We start from the raw sequence: 15,177 nt of genomic DNA, 5'->3' as shown, positions 1-15,177 counted from the left end.
ATTTCTTACTGCTACTCTGATACTTGTTAGCAGAGAAGTCTGTCTGAAATTTGCAGGCAGATCTTATTTGTACAACTTCCTAAATTACTAAGGCTTAAGAATTCATCCCACTATACTTTTTCTGCTTAAACTGTTAATGATGAAACCTGACTGAATGACTAAATGTATTTGTTCCTTTTCCCTTAGTATTTACAATTATACCGGCAACCAGAACTGTAATTTTCTAAGCAACGATTTTCATTTGTGATACAGTGTTTGGTGAAGCTTGATGGTTCGATAACCTGGTACGCAAACAATTTTCATCACTGTGCTACCAGCGTGAATTCAGTGTGAATACAAAGCAAACTCTACGTTCACCACATGGATGTATAGCAGCAAAGATAGGAGAGACCAGTAACTTCACAGAAAGGGTAAGCATTTTTATCAAAGATGATAAATGTAATTTTGAAGCATCCTCTTAACCCCCATTGGTTCAAACCTTGTTTAGAACAAGAATTTATTAATGTTGAAGGAAGGGGAGGAGGTGCCTACAAGCTACTTGTTCTGATTATAAATCAGATATCAGTTTCTGATGCCATCAACTGGGTAATTTTTAACCAGCACTGCATTCATTTAAAGCAAACATCCACTGTATATAAAATAGATAAAGCAACATTTGCTACACTGTGCAAGAAAGTGAATTCTCAGCAGGGAAGATGATAAACACTGTGTAGCACACTCCTGAAATGGTAAGTTTAGTTTTTGTTGGACAGAATTATTTTTCCTCTTAGAGAACACTTTGGGGGAGAACAATGTATTTATTCATTAGGTTTTTCACACATACACCCATGTTTGTGTATATGAAAATTTAGAGCATAATTACCTAAAATAGTAAAGACGCTGGAGTGGGACACAGATACGAAGTCTGGGGTTACTGCCCAGGGCAGCACAAGCACACCCTTCCTGCGGCAGGGGCTGTGGTGCGGTTTGGGACGTCCTTTACAGGCTGTCCTGGGCCACAAACAACCCCCATGGGATGCATAAACCCATCTCTGTCCACTCCGGTCTTTCCTCCGAGAGCTGACTCCAGACTGCGGGCTGCCATGCAGACCTCACTCACCTAATAAAACATTTTCCCACAGTTTCATGCTATGTCCCATCTCAAAGTATATTGCAACTTGCCTGCCTCTATAATGCTTGTGACCACCTCTGTTGCAGGACTGGAGCAGGTAGGTAAACAGAGCACATTATACTTTGAACCTACAGACTGCCCATCACTTGTTTTCCTCCTCTACTGGGAAACCACTGTTATTTCATTGACCATGAAATATGTAAGCACGGTCTCTTGCCCCCACCCTGCCATACCTCCTCTGCTGGAAGGAGTCAAAAATCTATTTACGGGAAGAATTAAGCATGTCAGAGTGAAATAAAAATTGTTTCCCTACTGCGTATAAATATCTGCACGTATCAGCCATTCCCAGTTCTGAAAGCACTAAAGTAAAGGGATTATTTCTACCCATTACTAGCAAAGAGGTTTTGGAAATTCTCTTTTGTTGTCTGAAACAGTGCAGCTATTTTCTTATCACATCCACTCGTTCATCTGGCACAGTGCAAGCACATGGAAAAAAGAAGTGCCTAATGTATAACCAATTAACAGAAAGCCATGTAAGCTTGCTGTATTGTTAAGACAAAATTATCTGAACATGGATAAGTGGCTGCAATACGACTCACTACACCACCATTTTTTGATTCAGCGTAAATGTTTATTGACTAAACAAAGATTACTATAATGTAATCACAATAAACATTAATGATCAGTCATCTATGGAACTTGCTCTCCAAATTAATATACTGTAATACACACTAATGTGGCAGAATTATGTTGGGCTGAACTCATGTTTAACTAACACTTCCATCTCAAGGGATTACACACTTTCAATTGCAGACAAGTATATTTTTAAGACACTGGTTTTTAATTAAATTAATCTGACAAGTTACTGGACAAAGGGTTGGTGTATTATGATAAAAAGGGGATTTTTAATTGTATAATTATTCACTGGGGATTCCTCTGGCTGCAATAAATTAGGGCTTTTAAAATAAATTAATATTCTTCTTATATTTATGTAACACAGGCCAATGTTTCCAGTTCTTGTCAAGACGTAGCAACACCCAGGCTTACCATCACCCCTCCCACACCCGAGCTGCCTCAAAATGAAACAGTGCTGTAAAGCAGAGGAGGCAAGCTCCAAAAGCCATTTTATATGGTGAATACATAGCCCATGCTTAGTTACAAATCTCAAATCAAAATTAAGTAAAATGTCGATAATAGCACCTATTGTTCCACTGCTTCTCCATTTACACTGGACTGTTTCTAAATCAGTGCACTGAAGACCCAGTCAGTTGTTGGTTTGCCCAAAACTATTAGTTCCCCATTAATTCACAAGTATTAAGATTAAATGTTTTCCACCCAGCCAACTGTAACTTATCATAACTTACTGTGCAAGGCAGGAAATCTAGTAGTAAAACACTACCAGGCTTTACAGTACAAAAGTTCAATGCATGATGTCAAGGAAGCTGCCAAAGCAGCCTAGCAAGTGTCTCAGATGAGAACTGTCATTGATCTGCTTGTGCCAAGGGGCTTAGTAGGGCCCAAAACAGTTCACATGTTCAATACTATCAATATAATCAAGCAGCAACAACAGCCACTTCAAATCTAACCTTGAACACAACTTCCTTCCATATACAGTCCACCTCAGATTTCCCCTCTATTCACATCAGCAGATCCCACCCTCAGAATCTTGATTTTTAAAATCACATCCCACACTAGATTTCAACAGATGCTTTGGAGTTACAACTGAACAAAAACGGAAAAACAATTTTACATTTCAAGAGCTTCAACTGTTTTCTTGATGTTAGAATTGTAAAGACAATCTTAAAATGCTTCTTGCTCATCTTGCCACCAAAACTAAAACTCACTAGCAACTCATGCACACTTTATTTTGCTGGCTTTTGTGAGCAAAATTTTGTGATAGGTTATGTTTGTGGAAGAGCACAAAGAATTCCTGTATATGTAAAACCACGGAATAAAATAATAAATTTGTCAGCCAAGACTACGGAGTAATGGGAACTAGAGGAAGAAAAAGAAATAGAAGAGGAAAAGGGAGGAAAAGGCAGATCTTTCCATACTAAGTTGTAAAGACTGGAGGAAAAAACCCACATCCAAACCTAAAGTTAGACTTAAAGTTTGAAATATGGCTAAAAGGCTTCCTGTCCATTTTCCTTCGTGTTCGCTATGCCCATGTCTTTTAGAGGTGTAATTCTCTTACCTGGTATGGCATACAGATGACTAGCTCCAAAGACTACCTAAAATCTGCATGAGAAGCATCTCATGTCATGGTTCAATGATATATTAAGTGTGACTTTCAAGTTCCCTGTACTGGATCAGAAAAACTGAGGTCACATGAAAGAAAGAAATGACATAGCATAAGCAAACTCTGCGAATTCAAATTTGTTCAAGCAATTTTGGCAGGTTAAGCATTTTATCAGAAAGATTTATGTGGCATCAAGTATCTCCTGTCCTCCTGAAGCTGACATAAACAGGGATTTATGTTTTTTCACTGCCTTGATGTACTTTGACTAAATTGACAGAAATGGGATTGTGCATCACTGCATGATCTGGATCAAATTTTTATTGCTGGCTGATCTGCTCGCATATATATTTGGTAATAATGATTATGGAACCATTGCCCCATTATAAAGGCTTTGACCCTGAAGACATCATCACCTTATCCAAAGGTATTTGTCTATATTCATGCATGTTACAGAGCAGTTCTCAGGTAAGAGACTGCAGAAAAAGAAATGAAATGGTAGCAGCAGCATGGCGGCTGAAATGGTGACTTATCATTATTAACTGGATTCTGCTATCAGACCTTTTCCATACCTGAACAAACGTCAACTTCAAAAGAAATCTTGCCAATTCCCTACTGTCATGTAAAACTACTTGCTGTCATTGCACTTGGTTTATTACCTTTCCCTCTTTAACTGGACCCCCAAAGAGGCACAAATTATCATCCTAGGAAGGAATCAAAATTTCTAACATCTGGAAAATAATAAATCCTATTTCCCACGTAGGAAATGTAACGCTGGTAACATACTGCAGGAATGACGTGTATTAGCCCATTAATCTCTGTGAAACACAACTAGAAGGCTTTTCAGAGGTACTTAACAACACTGGTACCCAGATCTTTTTGCACTTTCAAACTACATATACTAATTGCTACACAAATCTAAAGATATGAGTGCATCAGTTGTATACACACTTACTTAAACCTATGCTAATATCTAAAAAGACCCCATTGTTTATTCGTTATTCTTCTCTGTCAGCACATCACAAAAATGGAAAACATACAGAAATTTTATATTACTTACACGTTGAAGTAGTCTTTAGTGTTGCTACAGTCTATAGTGTTGTTACAGGCTAAAGTGCTACTACAACAGAAGCGACAGGAAGGTCTGAGTTTAAGCAAGGCATAGAGGGAAACACTGTGGTTTTTATTAAGTCAAAGAATGCACCAGGGTTAAAAAACAACTGGTAGGTTTTCACGCACCCAAGCCCTTCAGGTGACCTCAAAGAGAAGCTTGGGCAGCCAGCAATTTATCATATTATGCACCTTCCAACAATATTACCTTTGATATGTTTAATAAATATTTAATAAGCAGTATATAAACATAAGAGTGCAGAGTTTGAGAAAAAAGCAAGGGGACAAGGCTGCTGTAAGTCAGCTGTGGAAAAGAGCAAGGCCATATAGCAGAGGAGAAGACGACACAAATTACTCAATGCAATGATCAGAAGTAAAGAAGGTTGTCAGGTGAGGCTCTTCTCTAACTGCCGTAATTCGAAAATTAGCCTTCTAAATAAATCCCTAGTTTTTCTTGAAGAACATTTACACCCTTTCCAAGGACGTGGACACACAGCTTACCTCGCCAGAAATGCTATGTAACACACTTGTTTTACCGATGTGTCTGGCAAGAAAAACGTTTTCTTTAGACTGATTAATATATGCACTGTCTTTGTTTTAGCTGTTGGCCATAATCAATAAATTTTTTTTTTTTTTTTAAGTAACTTAGATGCCAAACTGTGGAAAAGAAAGAATTCAGGACCAGGATGAAGAAGCCTTCCAGTCTCTCAGAGGGTCAATTAAGATTACACAGCGCCCACACACAAAAAACCAAACAACAAAAACCAAACCAAAGCAAAAGAACAACCTTGCACACTGCTTACCAGATCAGTTTTCATGAACAGTGACACATTCAAGCAAAAACTTTGAATATCCCATCAATGCAACAAGGCACTTGGCAGCACATTCTGCCTCCTTCCAAACATGGATTTTCATCCTTTTCTTCACTTCTATTTAATATATTAAGAACAAACACCTGTAAGTCACTTGCCATGCCTCAGTGTAAAATGGATATACAGCCCTATTAGGCCCAGACTGAGGAAAGCATTTGGGACAGCCATAGAGCACCAGCTCACGTACACACTCAACAGAAGTCCCGTTAAAATGAGTTATGTGTTCAAGGTTTTCAGGAATCAATGCCTGAAAGAAGCATTGATTAATCAGGAAGCAGTTCTGCCAGTTTTCAACAAATCAGATCTTGCCACTCTTAGCTCATGTTGAGATATATTTTACTCCAAAGTACTTTCACAGGAACCAGGATTACAATGAGGTTTGGTTCCACTCCCCCCGACTACAGCTGCTAGAACAAAACCTTCTACTTGTACCCCATCCTGCGCCCACCTGGTAGATACTCGATGAAAACAAACGGGACTCCTCGAGGAGAAGCGTACTATTTGGTGTCAGTAACAGTATTGCAGCAGAGCTCTTTACAAGCTTCTGTTGACAAGTGTCATTTGGGAGTAAAGTACTGTTGCTTTTTCATCCAGTCTTTGGTATATGACTTCTAACTATTCCCCTCTTTCTTTTTTCGTAGATTTAGTCAGGCTTCTGTAGGCTTTCATGAGGCTTCTTAAACATTAGTATAAATTTTTCTCACCATCTGACTTTAAAATCCTCAGCAAGTTATCCCAAGTGTAGATAAGGATCATTTGGCTCTAGAGCCAATTCATTCACACCTCCTGTCTGCTGGGAAAGAGAGAGAGAGGGAATAAAAAAGAAACTGAAAGGTGAATTTATAATAACCCCATTTACAATAATTGGACCCTACTAGGTTTATGGCTGGAACAAGAAGCTATTTTAACCATTCAAAGGCATCTTATACTTCAAATGACATTTCTATCCAAGAACTTTTACCTACTGTTGGTGCAATTAAGAACAAAGATAACTACAAGAAATTAAGGATAAGATTTTTTCCCAGTTTACAATTTCTTTCTTTCAGTTGGTACTTTTAACGGTTTCTAGTTGGTACCGTTCTATACTTGAATATCTTCACAGGCTTTTCAGTAAACCCCCAGTTTCTTTGCATGGGTCTTTTGCAGAAGGGAGAGAAACCTCTTTTAAGTGATTAAAAACCAAGAGAAGATAAAAGTTACCAGGTTGTCAGAGGAAATAAGAAATGCAATATGTGAAGCTAATTACAATTAATTACTTAAAAATTACTAGCTTTCGGGTTCATATCAGTGTCATTCTTCTTTATAACTGCAGCAAATCATTACATATTTATACATGGGATGTCACCAGGTTACATTAAACATCAATAAGGCCACCACACCCAGAACAAAACTTACAACTCATGAAAGAGACCTATAATATCACTTACATTTGTATAACACCAGTACTACAAGCTCTACTTGCAAAGACAGCTGTTGAATCAAGCACAAAAAATTTTCTTTTCATTTTTCCTGTAGTATTTTCCTTTGCAAGTCTTAATAACATATCTTTTATCCTGACTTGTAGGCTTCTGACTGCAAAGATAAAGTTACAACTGAGTTTGTCAAGTCTGCTTAATCCTTCTGTCAAGCAAAACAGCATGTATAATAAGTCCAGATGCAGAGACAAACAAAGCTGCAAACATAACCACAACTTACTCTGCTACCCGAATACTGTTGCAAAATAATTTTCCTACCATTAGGCAAGATCAAAAAACCATTGCCAAATAAACAAGACCCAGCGGACATACCAGAGTAGGGAAGATGATACTAAGCCTTCAGGCACTGGTTATTTCTGGCTTCTGAGTTTAACATGAAAACTCGCCTACAGGTTTAATGGCATTCTTACATACACAGGGCGAGATTCTGTACCCAAGGAAATCACTGCTGTAACTCACACTGACCTCAACTGAGTTGGGATAGGACCTCACTCCTATATTGTCAGGTATTTTCCTTCCAAGGATAGATCATTGCTCATACTAAAAACTCTCTTCTGAGGAATTCGAGAATCATCCACCTCTGCGGCAAGTCACCCCCACAGCACCCAGCTTCAGCAGGGGACTCCCTAGCATCCCACCGTGAACACATCTCAGCTAACATTCAACAAGTAGGTTGACGCTGCCAGTTCTCAACTTCTAGAACACAGGGTGCAAACCCTGTAAACCTAAACCAATAGAATATTTTTCAGAAAAGTGACCTTTTCATTTCTCTTTCATCCAATAGGTGACAATAAGCGCTATATCCATGCAAAAGAGTGCAGTTGTATCAAATTGAGATTTAAAGCTAAAGCTACCATGGTCGCCATGCTACCACTTATTGAAGCTAGATATAAATGAGCTGCTAGGAGTGTCAGTATTCTCTGAAGCTACAGAGACGAGCCCCTAGTGCACAGGCTTTTTTCAAAGCCAGCTTCGTAAGGAAGATGCCAAACTTCTGAATTTCAGCCTCAAACTCAAGCTTCAAGCCAGCGGCTTCTCAAGCTTGGGACAGCTTCCAGTAGTGAAAGCTCCCATGACACTACAGGCTTTTGTTAGTAACATTCACCAGAACAAAAAGGAGAGTGTGATTTAGAGACAAAAAAAAAAGCCCATAAAACTCTTGACTTTTTTAATTGTTTCCATTTATTGGTGTATTTCGTATGTGTAAACACATGAAAGATTATGTATATAGCAAACAAAAGAACTTTTGTGCTTTTTTCCTGCCTCACATGGTAGATTAAAACACTGAATGATAATAGTAACTATGGATGTGGAAAGTCTGTGAACAGAACCACCTTAGTCTTTCCAATTTCTTGTATGGCAGGTTATACATTCTTCCCTAATAATTCAATGCCTTCTTAAAAATAAAAATGGGCTCACTAGCTTTATGTTCTGAATCTTCTCTAGTTCTTCTTAGTTATGTGATAAAAGTATTTCAGGATGTAGCATCCAATACCCTGGTTTCTCAGTGTGCATGTTATCATGCGCTTATAGACCTTATATTCAGTGGTCTAACAAATGGCATGGAATAGGTTTTCTCTAACGTTCACACAGAGATGGCTCTACAGCTTTTTAGCTGGTAGGCAACTCAGCGGAAAATTTTTAGTAGACATGCATGTGTGTGTGCATAAAGCAACAGAGATTTGACAGTGCAACAACAGACAAAACAGGAGTAACGTAGGTTATATGATATCAGAAGAGTATTAAGATTCGGATATTTACAGAGATTCTTCAGTGGAGACTAGGGAAAAAAAAGACCTATTTCCTTGTAAACAACCTTGTAACTTGCCCGTGCATCCCTTTTCACACTTAGCCCAAGCTCCCCATGCTCATCAGCGTTAAGCCTGCGATGGCCAGCAAAATCCCCACCAAGGGCTAACATGAGGGCACGTAAATGCCTGAGAACCCTGTAAGGAGTTTAAGGTTTAAATTTTTTTTGTTTTGTTTTAAAGTGCCTATCTGCAGAAACTTGGTATATATTGTAACTTGTTAGATGTTATCTTCATTGTGCTATGCTACCACCGTATGTCACTATGTCAGAGAACATCACTGTATGTCACAGAACAACTAATTCCTGGTGAATGTTCTTCTTGAAACTCTGATGTTCAGCTTTATCACCACGGCCCTACAGCATCATGCCAAAGACAGTGTATTCCCTGATGGTTGTGGGAGCCATATAGAAGAGGAAGCCCAAAGTCTTCAGCAGGCTTAACTTCAAAGTTAGAAAAAAACAGTGAAATACGAGGACTGAACAGCACACAATACCAGCTATAGTCTTTGCTAAGAATTTACAGTTAGCAGAAATATTCCCAGAATATATTAATGTAAAAAAGTATAAAAGATATCTTCAGAATGAACAAATCAAAGAAAAAGCCCTTAAGGGAGACATCCCTGAAAGGCAGTGAAGTTACACTGCTGGGAATTTTCTTTACTATGGACAGGATCGGTATCATAGCCTAGTTGGTATCACCTGAAACTTCCAAGTCTGAAACCCCATTTTCAGTTCTTTGCAACTTTATTTGTGGGCTGAAATTTTCTAACCTCAAAAGAAGCAGGTGAATGAGATAGGAGTTCAGGAAGGGTTACTGGGAAGCCTAAGTGAATGAAATGGAATTTGAACAAGGTAAGAGAGAAGAGATGAGATAGGAGAGAAGGTGAATGAGTCCCAACTGGGGATAATAAGCAGAAAATCTGTGCCCATTAATGTAGCTTGAAATGAAACCCAAGATTGTTCTGTCTCACTATTTTTTTTCCTATCAGCACATCAGCTGTTACATCCTCCTACATTGCTTGGCCTCAGAAATAGCAACCTACAATTGCTATCAGTTATTCCATCACATCAAGACGCAGAAGTCCATACAGCTAATCTTGAGATTCAGCCTTGATGATGACCTACACTGGTGTCAATATGATAACCTACAATAGAATTACCATGTTTTTTAAAATTAAAAGTTTATTTATGGATACAAAGCCACAGAGTTTGTTACAAGAATATCAATGCGCTTCCTAAACCTAGCACGCAAACCTTCAGGAATGCCAGAGATGAGTCTGCTTCAACAATAGGATTTTTAAGTCTCTGTGCATATGTGCAAAGACATATTTTTAATTCTAGGCTCAGAACAGTATTTTTTTCTTTCCATGCAATTCCTACTTCAGCTTCTGCACAGGAGAGCATGAGCTGAAGAACCGTTCATTTCTACTGAGATGATGATTGCCTTTCCCTCTTGTTAAGTAACACAGTGGATGTAGTCATAGAGGCAAAGCTTACACGCAGGAAAGAGAAGAAGGGATGGTCTCAGAGCTAACATGGATGATCTGTAATCCATTTTTGCCCCTGCCAACAATTTCCAATGAGATACTTTGTAAGTTATTAAACAACACTTTTCTCTTAGATGATCTGAAGATTAACTATGAGTTTGCCAAGAGACAACATCTAAGTAATATGAACAGAGCCGTTCCCTCAGGAGAACCAATCCTATCTTGCTCCCCTTGACTGACATCTGCCATGCTCCCTGAATGGTGAAAACTGAAATATAATCCTTACTTCTGGAATAGCTTAAAAGCATGAAAAAATAGCTTAAAGGAATACCTATATATATTTGGTTTTCCCCAAAACCATTTAGAGAGAGAGATGCTTTGTTCTTCAAAGAGTTAAGAATATGGAGACTAGCCTGACATAAATAATTGGCTTGAGAATAAAAGAAAACTGAGTATAGCCACCAATCTACAGAAAAACCCAAATAACAGCTGGAATTGAGTGCTGAGTGCCTGGCATTGGACATGTAGTCCTTGATTCTCAGAGGCACCTGCAGCCCCAGGTGTAGTAAATGGCAGCACTCATAGGATACAAAATTTCTTACAAATGCGTGGTTTTACCCATCACATCCCATATTTGCATGATTAAAGGATTGTTATTTCTTACATGTTCACCAGCTCATGCTACTTATTCCCCACCTACAGTCACTGTCTGCATATGCCGTGAAAATTATTGTCATCATAGATCAAAGATTATGACTCCAAAAGACAGAGTGAGCAAGAGGAGGAGAAAAACTCTCAAAGAATATGGATTGCATGAATATCATATAAAGTGAATTCAGTAATAAAGAATGAAAGATTCGGTAAAGATGAACAAAGACTTCCAGTAGAACCAGAGAAGAAATAATTATTTCTTCTTTATTTTTTCTTCCCTCAAATGTTCTTTGATGTTCAATGATTACATTTAGTTCTCTTTTAAAAATGCCTTATATTTCGTAACAGAAGAGCTTATTTTAGTTAGGGTCAGGGAAAATTTGATGGTTCAACTAAGGCACTCTTTAGTATACTGGTAATACTAACTGCCAGTCTCTCATTTGATGCAAAGAAAGCTTTTTTGATAATTGTCTCCTTGAAAAGGCACCAACTGAGCTGTCAGTTTTTAAGCTGTCAGGCTTGAGCAGTGTATACGTACAATAGAATCTGTGCCTTAATATAGTAATATCCAGCAGTGTTGTTAAAACAAAGGTCTTTTGGTAATACTTTTACAATTACTCCGCACTTTCATTCCTTTTCAGTCTTAAATATTGCTGACTCAAACTTTCCCTTCATCAATACTTCTACCCACGTATTCTAAAGCGGTTTTTTTTGGAAAAAAAAAAATCAGTTAAAACCAGTATTATTTTACATTTTCCAAATTATTTTTTAAACAACAAAATAAAATAAATACAAAAAAATTTGTCATTTTAAAAATGGGAATTATAGTTTCAGTAACACAATGCCGATTAAACAATGACTGTTCTGGTGTATCTGAATTTCAAAATTAAGCCAATCCAGCCAGCACAGCATAAACACTTGTAGCTGTACTATGCACAAACCCTTTACACCAAGGACTGTTTTGAATCTGAACAATTTAGCTGAAAAAACCCCCCTGTTAAATTTAAAACCGATAAAAACTAATACCCACATAAGCATGTGGAATAGTCACTCAGCTCAGTCACACAATGACTTCATGGCTCTATCCATATTCTTAAAAAAAAACAAAAAGCTTGAGTTCATAGGGGAGTACAAAAAATACTGTTTACACACTTCCCCATCAGTACTATTATTAAACACTTATTCAATCCAGAAGAACTTTAAAAAATACAGTTTACATCTCCCCATGTTTATTTACTTTTTGAATTCCTGCTCTAACAATGAGAAAAACCACACAGGGAACTCAATTTCATTTCAGTTAAAGTTAGTTCTATCTAGCATTACTGCATATTTTTGTCTGAAGACACTGAAATAAGCAACTTGTGTAAAGGCAACTTTAAAAAAAATAATTTATTTGGTTACGTAAACATCACTGCCTGACTTAGATCTATTCAGAGACCTCTCAGCAAACTGCCAGATTTGAGGCTAAAACGGCATGCTCTTTTAGGCAGCATATCAAAGGTCTGTAACAAGTCAGTGGCAAAAGTCACACTTAGATGCCAAAACACCTCCCAAAAGCAGAGGTCACTCCTCCTTGGAAGAGGCTTTGGTGTTGGAAGCAAGGCTCCTACCTTCAGCGGCCCTGACTACTGCTCCATAAGGAGCTTTACTCCTGCAATCAGCCACCTAGGTTGGACTTGCAGAAGTAAAAGACTAGATGGAAAGAAGTTCAGCGATCATTCAGCTCAGGCTGAGTAACAGGCCAACAGCTCAGCTGTGTTAAAAAGAAAAAAAAAAAAGCCAAAACCCCAGCAAGGTCATCAATACAACATACACAGCATCAAGGACAGGAAACTCCCGGCTGTACGCTCAGTTACCCTTGTGGGAAGGGGAAAGGCCTCTAACCAGGAACGGGCCATATTCCCTTAGATTTCAGGCGAGCTGCTTACCTGCCACACAAGTGTGGGATGAGAGGCTTAGCCTCTTTTGTCTGCCCTAAAGGGTTTCAGCCTTTTGGTGGATGACTTCTACCAGGGTATGTTTGGAAGGGGGCTAGCTGGAAGGAATTGCAGGAATGCTAATAGCAGCAAACAAGAGGAACTGGTTCCAGGCTCTACTCCCAGCCTCCCACAGCCCCCCCAGGAGCTAAATCAGCCTTAACTAAACCCTGTGTCACCTTCTGCCTGGAAAAATTTACTACAAAATAACAAGGTCATCACTCAGACGCATGGAAGGGTCAGAATGAAAGTTTCACGTACAACATGAAGTCAGCCCCTTGTACATGTGCACACCAATGCAGATTCTAACTACATGCCAAATATATCATGCAACACATATAGAAAGAGTGATGAAATGTGAACTAATTTTATATATCTATTATAATGGGGTTGAAGAGAAACTAATTTTCAAAGGACTGGTAACAAAGAGGAGGAAAGAAATCCCTAAAAGCACAACATATCAATATAATCAATATATAGCTAGAGATATTTTTTTAGAAGATATTTTATGGCTTACAGTTATAGTGTTGAATCTCAGCACGCACAACTTGTGTCATATCCAGATGGACACATAACGTTTACTGTAATCTTTACCCCATTTTCTCCATTTCTTGTGAGGTTTTGTGTTGATGCAAGCTCCAATTCTGCAACCGGACTCACATGCAGAAACTCTTCATCCTATGAAGTTTTCCCATTAAGTCGGTGGGGATGGCCACAAGAGTGCAAACTCACCTACCTACCATCAAACCCGGCAAACTATTCCACATACTCTTAAAGTACAGAATCCTATCCCGTTGAGTTATATCCTTGTACGAATAACCACAAGACTCAGTTCTTAGACCAAGGTGTAAGCACCGGTGTAAAATAACAGCCTCGGTTACAGCATAAACTTGTCTCTCGTTACGACCTTTGAATCGTATTATTGCGGTGAACAGCAAAAAGGAAAGCACCCCACAGAAAGGACACAGCAGAAGCCTGCCCGTCCCACCCGGACACGCTCCCCGGGGTGAGCTCGGTGCAGCCGCTACCCGAGGGAGCGGAATGGGGGGAATGCCAGACCACCCAAGGGGTTGCTTCACCTTTAGACAGGTCACCTTCCACCCAAAGGGCAGCACAACAGGTTGTTGTCAGGAGAAGCACAAGGAGCACTGGGTTTGACATACATCTATATATGCCCATACACACCTCCGAAGAGCGCTCTGGAAGAGCCCTCAGGGTCCCGCCTGGGGCCCCGCGAAGAGCCCCGGGCCGCGCTTCCCCCGCGGCCCCGAAACCCCTCCCGGCAGCGCGTTTCTCACCCACCTGTCCCCGCGGGACGCCCCAGCCGCCTTTACCCTCCCTCACCGGGAGGACACGGCTGCCGCCACGGGGGAAACCGCCGCGGGCCGCGAAGATAAGGAGCCGGGGCGGAACGGGCCCCTCCGCGTCCCCCGGGGCGAGCAGCCGGGCCGGGCCAGCCTCACGTACCTGCCGGCGGCGGGGGCTCGCAGGCACCACAGGTGCTTCTCCCGGCCGGAGACGCGACGAGGCGGGCGGGCCGGCCGGCAGCACCGCCCCGGGGCCGGCCTCACCTGCGGGCGGCCGGAAGAGGGGCGAGGCCGCGGGCCAGGGCACGGCGGCCGCCTCCAGCCCCCGGCAGGCAGCGGAGCGGGGCGGGGCGCGGCTGTCGGGCCGCGCTGTGGCCGCCCTCGCCTCAGGCCCAGGGCGGGCCGGTACTGCGCCCCGCTGACCGAAATGGAGGCGGCGCGGGGGGCCGGGGGGGGGGGCGAAGCGGGGCTCTCCTCGCCGGCCGCGGGCTTCGCCCCTCTCCCACAGGTGCAGGGGGCGGGGGTGCAGCGCTTAGAGCAAATGCTGTCGGGCGTCGGAGGCACCGCGCGGCCCCGGGCCGGCCCCGGCCTTTCGGTTTCGCTTCCCGCGGGTGGTTTGCGGCAGGAGGAGGAGAGGCCCGGCCGGGGCGGGGGGGGCTGAGGCGGTGCTGCCCGGGCCCAGGGCCCCGCGCCCACCCCGCAGGCCTGCTGGGTGAGTGAAGCGGGGGAACAAAAACATGCAAAAGCAAGATGTGGAAATTAATCTCTTTTTACTGCCTCTTCATTGTTTAGGGAGAAAAATAAATTACCAAGTTTTCGAGCATCGCCATCTGACTACAGCGGGGAGCAATGACCATATTGACAAAGAGCTCCGGGGGGGACCCACCCTTTGTAATTCATTCAGGTGGTGCCGAGGAGTCGGATGCGGCCCTCCGCTGTAAGGCACACCCGTGCTGGCGGGTTCTACGCAGCACATGTTTGGTGGCGTTGCTCTGTCTGCCCAGTGTAATTTTCCAGCTTATATGACTGACGATTATCCTTTTCACGTACCTTTTTTACAAGCGTGTGACACCGGTAGCTCCTTTAGGTCTACCCGTGTCCCCATGCGGTTAGGGGAGGTCCAAAGTAGCATCAGCATCCTG

Source organism: Gavia stellata, chromosome 4, assembly GCF_030936135.1.
Source record: "Gavia stellata isolate bGavSte3 chromosome 4, bGavSte3.hap2, whole genome shotgun sequence".
NCBI classification, from domain to species: domain Eukaryota; kingdom Metazoa; phylum Chordata; class Aves; order Gaviiformes; family Gaviidae; genus Gavia; species Gavia stellata.
This window is presented reverse-complemented; position numbering follows the sequence as displayed.